Source organism: Corvus kubaryi, unplaced genomic scaffold, assembly GCF_017639235.1.
Source record: "Corvus kubaryi isolate FWS band 111438036 unplaced genomic scaffold, C.kubaryi_AGA036_p1.0 37157, whole genome shotgun sequence".
In the NCBI taxonomy this organism is placed as follows: Eukaryota; Metazoa; Chordata; class Aves; order Passeriformes; family Corvidae; genus Corvus; species Corvus kubaryi.
Window position 1 is genome coordinate 1332241 of NW_024581041.1, and position 10261 is coordinate 1342501.

The window sequence follows — 10261 nt, forward strand, 5'->3', positions numbered from 1 at the left end:
CTCCTTGGTTCCGCCTTTTTAGAGCATGCGTAGTCTTCTGCCTTGTGGTTTTATTTCTTTTGGTTCTTGGGGTTGGGCCCGCTAGGTAAGAGTCGATGGTGGGGTGGATCTCTTAATTCTCCAGACAGTCAGGGCTGATTGCAGCTTTGGGCCTCTTTGCCCCCCGGCCAGAGCGGTGATAGCGGCTCTCGGACCCTCCTGGCTGCCCGTTCTCCAGGCGGAGCAGCCTTTGGGCCCTTTTGTTCTCTGGACAAAGTGTTGATTAGCAGCTTCTTGGGCCTCATCCTCTGCTCGCTTGGAGGTTCTCTTACTTGCTCACACTTGCTCACACTTGCTAACATTCTTGCTAAAACGAGAGAAAACTACATCCACACAGCAAAAAGCATTTCTAACATTATATAGTATCTACTTTAATACCTTGCGAGAAGCCAATACTATATGTTTATAACACTGCCGTTAGGGAAAATTAATCCACGATGCCTGAGGTTTATGTCCGAAAAGGAGACAGAGGAGTCCTGCAACATTCTTCGACTACAGGGAGAGTCCATGGGGCTTTTCCCATGGGGTCTGTCAAACGGTTGCGGGATGCAGCCCCTTTTTTATGCCAAGTTCCCGGCCACAGCACCCTCTTCCTTTTCCCCCACTGGCTGAGGTATTCGGGAGATACAGACTTCCAGAACTGCCTACTCTATGCCCTCCTCTAATATGCACCCCCCTTTTGGCATCGAAAAGAAAGAAAAAACCCCATTTCTAATGCTATTAAGTCTTTGTTGCCTTGCTCTAGGTTCAGAAATTTAACACGGCCTTGATTAATCAACAGTCTCTGATGATTAGTAACAGTTCTAGAGAACTAATAGTTTCTTCTGTTACTTTACTACCCATAAATTTGTAGCCTTGTCTACAGGCCGATTCACACGGTCTGTTTGTAAAGACTCATCCATCTCATTCCTTTTAATTCCTCCTCTTTTTATTTGGTCTGTATTTTCTTTACAAACCTTAATTACTGTTGATTTAATTTTTTCTTCTTGAGTCTTCTTGGCTTTTGCTATTATTTGCAGTGACATCCTTTTCTGTCCTTTTGTAGTCATTTCTGGATCAGGTAGGCATGGCTGCTAGCGGCATCCCCTTGACCACCTGCTGAAAGAGCTGCACCCAGCAGGGTGTCACGCATGCTCAAAAGATTAGAGTTGCTATAGCATATAAGAGGAGAAATGGTATTCATTTAGCCCATAGCTGGCCAGTTAACCATGAAAACATGTCCCATTACCATCCTTTCAACACTTGGACAGGTCCATGAGCTGACATTATTTCCTTTGTTATTTGTTTGACCACTTTTCCGCTGTCTCTGCTTGCAAACAGCAGCTTGAGTCATTGAATTTCCCACAAACTCCTCCTTCTTCTGCTAACAGATAATCTAATACCATCCAATGTTGAAATACCGCTTTCTTCATTTAAATGGGTTGGTCAGAAAAAAGGTCAAGAGCTGTGTCTGGCTGGTTGGTAATTATTTCCGAGACAGCTTGTAACCTAATTATCTCATTGAAATGATAAATGGGTTCCCAGGCATCTGGGATTAATTCCTTAGGTTTCCAAGGGGCTGGTCCATCGTGTTGTGTAACTCGTTCTGGTGGCCATTCATCATTTCCCCGTTTTGGGGTGCTCCCTGCAGCCAGGGCTGCATCAGCTGAGTGCTTTTCTCTAATTAAATCCTCACAGATTTTGATTCCTAAGCGATTTCCCTGAACTTGTAGTAGCCAAAAGAACAATGGTCTAATAAATATACCATATCCCAGTTTGGAGGTAACCTGAGCTAAGTATGTTGGCCACAAATCCAATAATGTCCTTTCAAAGCCCATCTTCCATTAGCAAAGGGGCCTTTCTACCCTTGGTCATCAATTGGTGGGTCAAAATACAGCAGGATTCCCGGGCCTAACGGTCCTCCAACAATAGCTGCCCCACCATAAGGGTCACAGTATTTGCATTTCCAAGCTCCCACACAGGGTTCCCATCTCCATTTACATCTGCAAGTTGCTTGGTTGGATTTGGAGCAGAACTCACTAAAAGGCTTTGAGTTCCAATCCGGTGTTGCCATTCCCACTGATAATCATGAACAACATGTCTTCTACTTGTGGAATTTTCGTGGGGACAGCTTAAAAATACGTGGTCAAAAAAACCTCTTGTCCCTCCCTATTGCTTTACAGGCTTCCAAATATTTTGGTAAGTGTGGTAAGAACACCTTACGCAGCTACCATTAGTGAGCTGAACAGGTATTTGATTGCATTTGTCTTGATATTTGGAACAATTGTAAGGAGGGCAATTGTGGGTCCAAACCCAATTGTTTAAAGCCAGAGGGAAAGTCAATTGACAAACGCCTTTTCCTACATAGACCCGCCCTGTCCTATTTAGGCAATAAGTGCCTGTTGGAGAAGAATGAAGTGGCCATGGACTTCCTTCTTTGGCCCCAAATCCCATCCCATTGTGGCCCTCCCATTGACCCACCATTTAGGTTCAGCTGGGCTAGCCAACCATGGCCACTCTTCAGATCCTCCTGGCCCTCCACAGAGCCAGCAATTGCTAAGGTTAAAAACTTTTGCTACTTCTCCTCCTAAGGCTGCAAATCGATTCTCCCACTCCTGGCCTAAACTTAGCTGACCATATAAAAGTAGAATTATTAAGGAAAATGTTTTAATAGTGTGATCTAATTAGCTAGTCTAATTTTCCCGTTGTCTTCTGCACCACCTGTGGCAATTGAAGACACAGAAACTACTTAACGTGAAACAATGGCTGCAAGTATTAGCGCCCCAGTGAGTGGAAATTCTAGAGGAGGGATACCCATAGAGACTATTTCAGCAGATGGTCTGTGGGTCGGCACTCAGGGCATCCTCCAATGTCGAAGCACTGGCTACTGCTCCGGCCCACTCCTGCAGAGTGTCAGTCACGGCCTCCCGGCCTTCTCCTCCAGCTGAGATGTGCAAATCTCTGAGGCTTCAGAGACCTTGACCCGAGAGTGACGGGTCCACCTGTGTTCAGCTGTCTTGATGGCTGTTTCTGTCGTCAGCGACACTTGGAATGGGCCACGCCATTTCAGAACCACTGGCGCTTCTTTCTACTCCTTAACTAGGACTCAATCTCCTGGTTGGATGTTACAAGCAGCAAAGTCCAAAGGTGGGGCTTGTGCCAGCTGAGCTTCCTGTTGAAGGGGTTTCACAAGAAGCAGTATCCTGGCCACAGACGGTCTTAAATATACATCACTTACCTCTACTCCCCCACTAGGTTGAGACTTACCCGGGTAATTCATAACAACGACGGAAAGGGGGATAACGGAATCTCTCTTCTGGGTCGGGCTCTCATTCTCGCTAAAGCCAATGTCCAAAGCCCTACCCATGGCATCTTGGTTTCTATTACCAGCTTTGTCATAGGTTAGCAAGCATAGTCCTGGAAGGGATGTCCTTGCTAAGGGGTGCTTACAGCTTCCTCTGGGAACTGATAGAACCTATCAGCTGGCCAGTTTGAATATGGACAATTCTCTAAGCCACTTAAAGTTGTGATCACCTCTGTGATCCACATTTAAGAATAGGCAAACTCCCCCTCCAAGCTCTCTCTCGTTTCCGGTGCAGGGACAGGTGGCTGCGGGCCCCGAGTGGGAGCCAGCGGGCCCAGCCAGGCCCTGCTTGGGCCAGGCCGGGCTGGGCCATGGCCATTCTGGAGTCGATGGACCTGTTCCAGCCGTAGAACCTCCCCCACTGCCTTGCTGTGGGCAGCTGGAGCGGCTCGGCTCTCCCCCCTCTCCACTGCGATAAGAAAAATTCAACATTCCAGCTGCAAAGCTGCAAGGCCGAGGTGAGATTAACCCTTTTTATTGCTGTGAAGAGCTGAAAACCCTAGGGAAGAGAGAGAGGAGATGCTTAAGGCTGAAATTCTGTTGTGAAGCTATGATATATCAGAGTATCCTGTTGTAATTTCATGAAGATATGGGGGGTGGAGTGTTCAACTCGTAAGCAAAAGCACCTGCGCTGAGATAGGCAGATGCTGATGCAGCTGTAATTTCATGAGAAGTTTGGACAGGGAGAGATGAACCAGATGAGGACTTTTGCTCCAAATGGGAAAGGAGAAAACCTCAGTCCCTAGAGATGCTCCCAGAGATAGTCCTAACGATGAAGATGATGAAGACCCTTTGCTCCCAGGGAAGGAGAAGGGCCTCTGTTTTTGTTTCTGAACGCCTCAACCTTAAAATTGTACCCCAAAAAACTTCAAGAGTGGACCCTCGAAAGCAGTTGCGGGAAAAGCTGCAAGTCGGGGGAAGGGACTCACATGCGAGCAGAGAGACTCCTCTTCCTAAATGGACTGAACAATATTTGGAAGTGGGCGGCTGTCTCGTTGTGATAATGTTTTCATAGCATGAGCAAGAAGAGACTTCTCTTTCTAAATGGACTGAACAAGGTTATTATGGAAGTGGTAAACAGACTGAACATCTTAAGGGTTGTCTTTTTCCATTGTCAGTGGGAGAAGGGAGGAAGGTGGGGGGAGGAGGAGAGTTCTGAAGGTGGTATAATTTTTTTTTCTTTCCTCTTTTAGGTCTGTTAATAAATTTCTTTATATTCTTTCAAGTTTGGTGCCTGCTTTGCATTTCTCCTAATTCTTATCTCACAGCAGATAAACAGTAATGAGTATTTTGGACCAAACCACTACAAGCTTCAAAAGGTGTTTATTTCTCTATTCATTGTTTTCTACCCGAGCCGAGCTCTGCGGGTGCCAGGGCCTATGGAGGTTCCATTGCGTTCCTAAAGAAGCCAAAACCCCTTGAAGGATCTTTCCTGTAAAATGAGTTCCCCTATCTGAGTCTATTGCTTCTACAATGCTGTATCTTGGAATGATTTGTTCCAAAGATGCCTTAATAACTGATCCTGTCGTTGCTGAAGCAGTTGGAAATGCTTCTGGCCACCTTGCTAGCTGACATACCATTAGCAGAAGATATGAAGCCTTCCCACTTGGGGCATCTCAGGAAAATCCACCTGGCATCTTTGGAAGGGACATGCAGCCCAAGGCCTCCCTCCCCTGGCAAGTTACTTTGTAACTTGGCTGTTTGCTTTAGCACAGCTCAAGCAACCTTCAACAGCTCGTTTTGCCAGTCTAAAAAGACCCCCAGCAGCATACAGCATGAGGAAGGCTTCTGCCAGTCCTCAGGAAGTGCAAGGACTCTCTTCACGGAGTTCTTTTAATATTGGTAGGGCCAAAGCTTCTGGTATCTCTTGTTTGCCATCCCTTGTAAACCAATTCTTGCCTTTTTTCTCTGCCACACCACTTTTAACTGTATCTCGAACTCCTCTGGTAGAAAAGACAGCTTCCTGGGCAGTGATGGAGTCGCTGGGAGCAAAGGGGGCATCTTGGAGAGTTCTGGCAGAAGTGTTGCTTTCTGAGTTTCTTCATCCACCAAAAAGGAGACAGAGGAGTCCTGGAACATTCTTCAACTACAGGGAGAGGCCATGGGGCTTTTGCCATGGAGTCTCTCAACTGATTGCGGGACACAGCCCCCTTTTTATGCTAAGTTCCTGGCAACAGCACCCTCTGAGGTACTCGGGAATTACAGACTTCCGGAACTGCCTACTCTATGCTCCCCTCTAATAGGCAACCCCCTCTTGCTATGGAAAAGGAAGAAAACGAAACTATTCCTAATGCTATTAAGTCTTTGTTGCCTTGTTCTAGGTTCAGGAATTTAACAGGGCCTTGGCTGAGCAACAGTCTCTGTCGATTAGTAACAGTTTCTAGAACTAACACTTTCTTCTGTTACTCCCCTACCAGTAAATTCCTAGCCTTGTCTAAGGACGGATTCACACGGTCTCTTTGTAAAGACACATCTATGTTACTCCTTTCACTCCCACACCTTCTTGGAGGTAGGACGGCTCCCCCCGGCACAGCACCTGGCACAAAACCCCCCTATGCACATACACAGACACCTGCACTTACCCTGCACTCTGCTGCACACACGCACACACTAACACCCCCCTCCACATCCCCGCCATGCTACTTGCAGTTGCCCTGCCCCTGCCATCCCAGCCGGCTGGCAGCACCCACTCCTCACATGCTTCCCCGTGCCTTGCATTTCCTTGCTGCCCCCTGTGTAGCCTTCCGTCAACCTGCCTTTTCTCCCCTGCCTTGCATTGACTTGCTCACCCATCCCCCACCTGACTTCCTTTCACATTCGTCTAGGTCTGGCCTCACCTTTCCTTTTCCTTCTAGGACCCTCATTGCCTTGCCTCGCCTCGCAAAGCCACCACTTGCCTTGCCCTGCCCTTGAAGCCCTCCCTTGCCTTGCATGACCTTGCTCAACCCTCCCCCACCTGGAATTCAAGACCCCTTTTCAATGACATTTCATGGCCTTGCCCTGCCCTTTCTGCTCCTCCTAGGAATCTCAAAGCTCTCAAGCATCTCCGGTGTTTCAGGATCACAGGAGAGGAAGACCAGGGGAGGACGCATGTTGCCACACTCATCTCCATGGGCAGCCTTTGTCTGGGAGCAATCCTTGCATGTCTTGAATCTTGGAAGGGCAATTCACATTTTGCCCTTGAGCTCGGGGACCAGAATGAGAGTCCTTTTGCATACAAAGGAAAGCAGGTAGCTCAAGTCTTTTAGGTGCAGAGGAGACATGACCCCCGTGGGATCAAGGCCACACAGAGCACTTGGTCCTGGCCACTTTTGTGTACCAGCAGTCCTTGAATGTACTTCTCACCTGCCTTGCCTTGCCTTGCCTTGCCTTGGCAACACAACCGTTTCTTTGTCTTGCCCTGCTAGCCCTCTGGAGCCCTCTGGAGCCTTGCATTCCTTTGCACGTCCATGCCCCGCCCTTGACCTGCCTACTGCTTTCCTCCAGGGCCTTGGCTTGCCGAGCCCTTCCTGTTTCTGCCTGGCCTTCCCATCAGTGGACTTTCCTTCCTACGGCCAGCCTTGCCTCTAACGGCTGGGCCTTCTCTTGCCTACCACTCCATTTGCTTTCCCCTCACTGCTCTGGCCTTGCTTACCTCTCCCTTGACTTGCCCACAATTGCCTGCACTTGGTTTGCAAACGCCTTGCCTGCATGGAAGGCAAGGGCAAGAGTGGTAGGCAGGGCAAAGCAAAGCCAGCAAGTTGTAGGTAGTGCGAGGCAAGGCAGACGTAGGCAAAGGAAGCAGAGCAAGGGTAGCTTAAGAAGAACTCGACAAGGTACTGAAGGCAAGGCAAGGCCAAGAGACTCGGAGTGCCTTTCCTTGGGAAGGCAAGGACATAGTGCCAGTGTTGCTGGAGCAGATGTTAAGGTAGCATGGGGAGGAATAGAAAGTGCTGAGAACAGCGTGTGTGCTGCTAGTTTGAGGGGTGCAGTTGAAGTTGTAGGCAGCAAGATCTTCCTCAGCTGGCACTGTTTTGAGCTCTGTTTTTGCCAGATGGTTTCAAGTTGGTGGGCAGAATCTGCGAGAGGGAAAAGATTTGTTTGGGCCAAAGAGGTTTGTCTGGCTCTTGGAGTGTGGTGTAAAGAAGAGTCTGCTCTTGGAAGGGGAAGATGAGGGAAATATTTTTGTCCTGATGTGCTGTTGATTGGAGTGCAGGGACGTTTGCAACTTGCCTCTGCCCTTGGGGCGGTTTCGAGCAGCGCCAGGTGCTTGGCCTTCTTTTGCAAGTCGTCAGCGCCATCGTGTGGTTGTTTCGATGAGCGCTGACAGTGCCGGGGAAAAAGCCAAGCGCTTCGCTGGCGCGGCCGCAGTCGTGTGCGAGCAGTTGGTGGAAGAGCTCCGCTGTGCATCCTGCCTCTTGGAGACACAAAAGAATGTGATCCTGCGCGTAGCGGGGAAGCAAGAGGAATCTTTTCATTGTTGGCTGTGCAGTTTCGAAGCGGCAAAAGTCAAGGCAGTTCCAGCACGGCCTCTTTCTTTCAGAACCTTTTCTGTGCCATCATGAACATGCTCAACATGGAACTCGCACCCACTGAACTGCATCAAAGGTCCTGGAGAGACGCACTTTCCTTCAAGCTCTAGGTACCATCCTACCCTCCACCTCTCGCGGATCCCAAAGCCCTTCCAAACATCCAGCAGCTGCGCGCAGAGAACAAGTGCTAGAACAAGGCGTTGGCCTTCATAGTCCCTCTAAAGTCTGAAACAACTAGGCGAAACATTGCAGTGACCAGCACTTTCCTTCACAACTATCTATAGAGCGTCATCACATTCTCTCAGAGTGGCTAAGTCCACCCTTGCAGTGCAGCGTTTCCAGCCACAGTTGGGACTGAGAGATGGGCCAGGTGAGAAAGCATTTGTTGACTATCCCTCGTCTCTGGAAGACTTGATACTCGCAGCGCAATCACGTCCACACACCTTCAGTGTGGCCAAGTTCAAGCAGCTGGAGCTCACAGAGATGGGAGAGTCAGGAGAGAAGCCGTTCCAAAAGTACCGTGTAGTGACAGCAGCATTAAAACTCTGCACAGCAGTCTACAGCACTGTAGACCGTGGTTTCTCTGACAAGACGTGCCATCCCATTGTTGGCTCTCGCAGCTTGGTGGCTAGCTGCTCTCCTGAAGAAAAGAACTAGAAGGAAAAGCCAATGCTGGGCTGCACCTTCCCCTTGCCTCACGTAAAGCCATTTCAACACCCCACTGCACTATCTACTTCCCCTCTCCTTGGCATCGACCACTGTGTTTTCTGCAACTCGGAGCCGAAAGGTAAGCGCCAGTGTTCCCAGGGATGGTTGGAAGAGGGATTAGTAGCAGCACAAGTAGCTGTCGTTGAACTTCCTCCTTCTCAATGCTAACGTGAAGTCGGCAGGCAGGCGAGCGCCAGCCACGCTCCTTTCTCAGTTTGTACGCTGCGGACACGAGCCCGGTGCTCGGCGCCTTCGTTGGGCCTCTTTAGTACCCATGTGGCGCTTTCATTCTGCCGGAGTCGAACCGTCGTCTACTTCTCGCCCAGAGAGCACGGTGCCGGCAGCAAAATGCTCCAGCCGACTGCTTCTGCCGACACACGCCTGGGCTATGCACTTTGCCTCTCAGCGACATACAGCAGCACATTCCGTCTAAATGTAAAGGGAAAGATTCTCGGCTACGTCTGGCACAGAGAACAGTTTTAGGTTAACAAGCTTACCCAGAGTTTTACTCTGACGCGTGGAAACTTGTATTTGCACCACATTCCAGTGGCAGTCCTCTTTCCTTTACAGGCTGCACAGCGCCGTCAGATCGCGGTGCTCTCTGCACCTGCTTTCTCACTTCCAAGTACCACCGCGCACATTAGAGCCTTGCAGGGAGAGAAGATGCGGATAGTCGTCTCGCCCAGAAGAATGTGGCAGGACGAAAAGATGTTCTTCCTCTCTCCTCCTCATTGTCCAGAGTGTGGTGCTGCGTTGAAAGTCCTGGCCAACAAAAAGCTACTCTAGCAAGTGCTTCTCTCCTGACGCATTTCGCTGAGCGAGAGCGACACAGAGTTTGGACATTGCAAAACAGCAAGAAAATGATTGTACATCGAGCTGAGGAAAATCCGTGCACAGCAGACTGAAGATGCGTGCAGTGTTCACACTGAAGAGCGGCAAAGCTCAAAGTCATCGCTGGGCTTCAGTTCTGTCCAGACCGCAGAAGGCGAAGAACGAAGCAGCTGGGCACCGGCTGCATGTACTCAGTGTCCCAAATTTCAAAGAAGAAGGTGCCAGGATGAAATTATGTTCTTCCTTTCTCCTTCTCGTTGCCCGAATTGTGGTGCTGTGGTCCTGGCCAGCGAAAAGCTAATCCAGCAAGTGCTTCTCTCCTGATGCATTTCGCTGAGCGAGAGCTACACAGGCTGTGGATGCGTGCAATGTTCACGCTGACGAGCGGCAAATCTCAAAGTCATCACTGGGCTTCAGTACTGCCCCGACTGCAGAAGGCAAAGAACGAAGCAGCAGAGCACCGGCTGCATGTACTCAGTGGAGCGAATTTCAAATGTCCAGCCAAGAGCTGCTTCACAAGCAGATTCAGCTGAGAATGCTCTGGCTGTTTCAGAAAATAAGGCGCAGCCGTTGCACTCCTGGACACTACCTGGCCAGAAGCAGTTTCTTACACCTTCAATGCTGCAGAGTCCATGCAGCTGGAGCACAGCCAGAAGGACGCGTCCAGATAGAAGGCTTTCTTCAAGTACCCCCCTGCTCCAAGCAGCCTTGAAACTGAGCACAACACACTGCGGCTCGGCAGCTTCCTTCTCAGATAGACGTGCCGTCACATTATGCACTCTCGCAGCTCCGTTGCCCACTTGCAGCAGCTGCTGCCAAAGAAAAAGGC

The 10261-nt window shown here is 49.5% G+C and overlaps 1 long non-coding RNA gene across 1 annotated transcript; it reads right to left on the minus strand.

Annotated features, from left to right (window-relative positions):
- Positions 1-8748: 8748 nt before the first annotated feature.
- On the minus strand, positions 8749-10261 carry LOC121661483. Its single transcript, XR_006014984.1, has 2 exons — positions 9907-10261; positions 8749-9622 (listed from the first exon to the last, which is right to left on the minus strand). It is a non-coding gene; the product is annotated as an uncharacterized LOC121661483 (long non-coding RNA).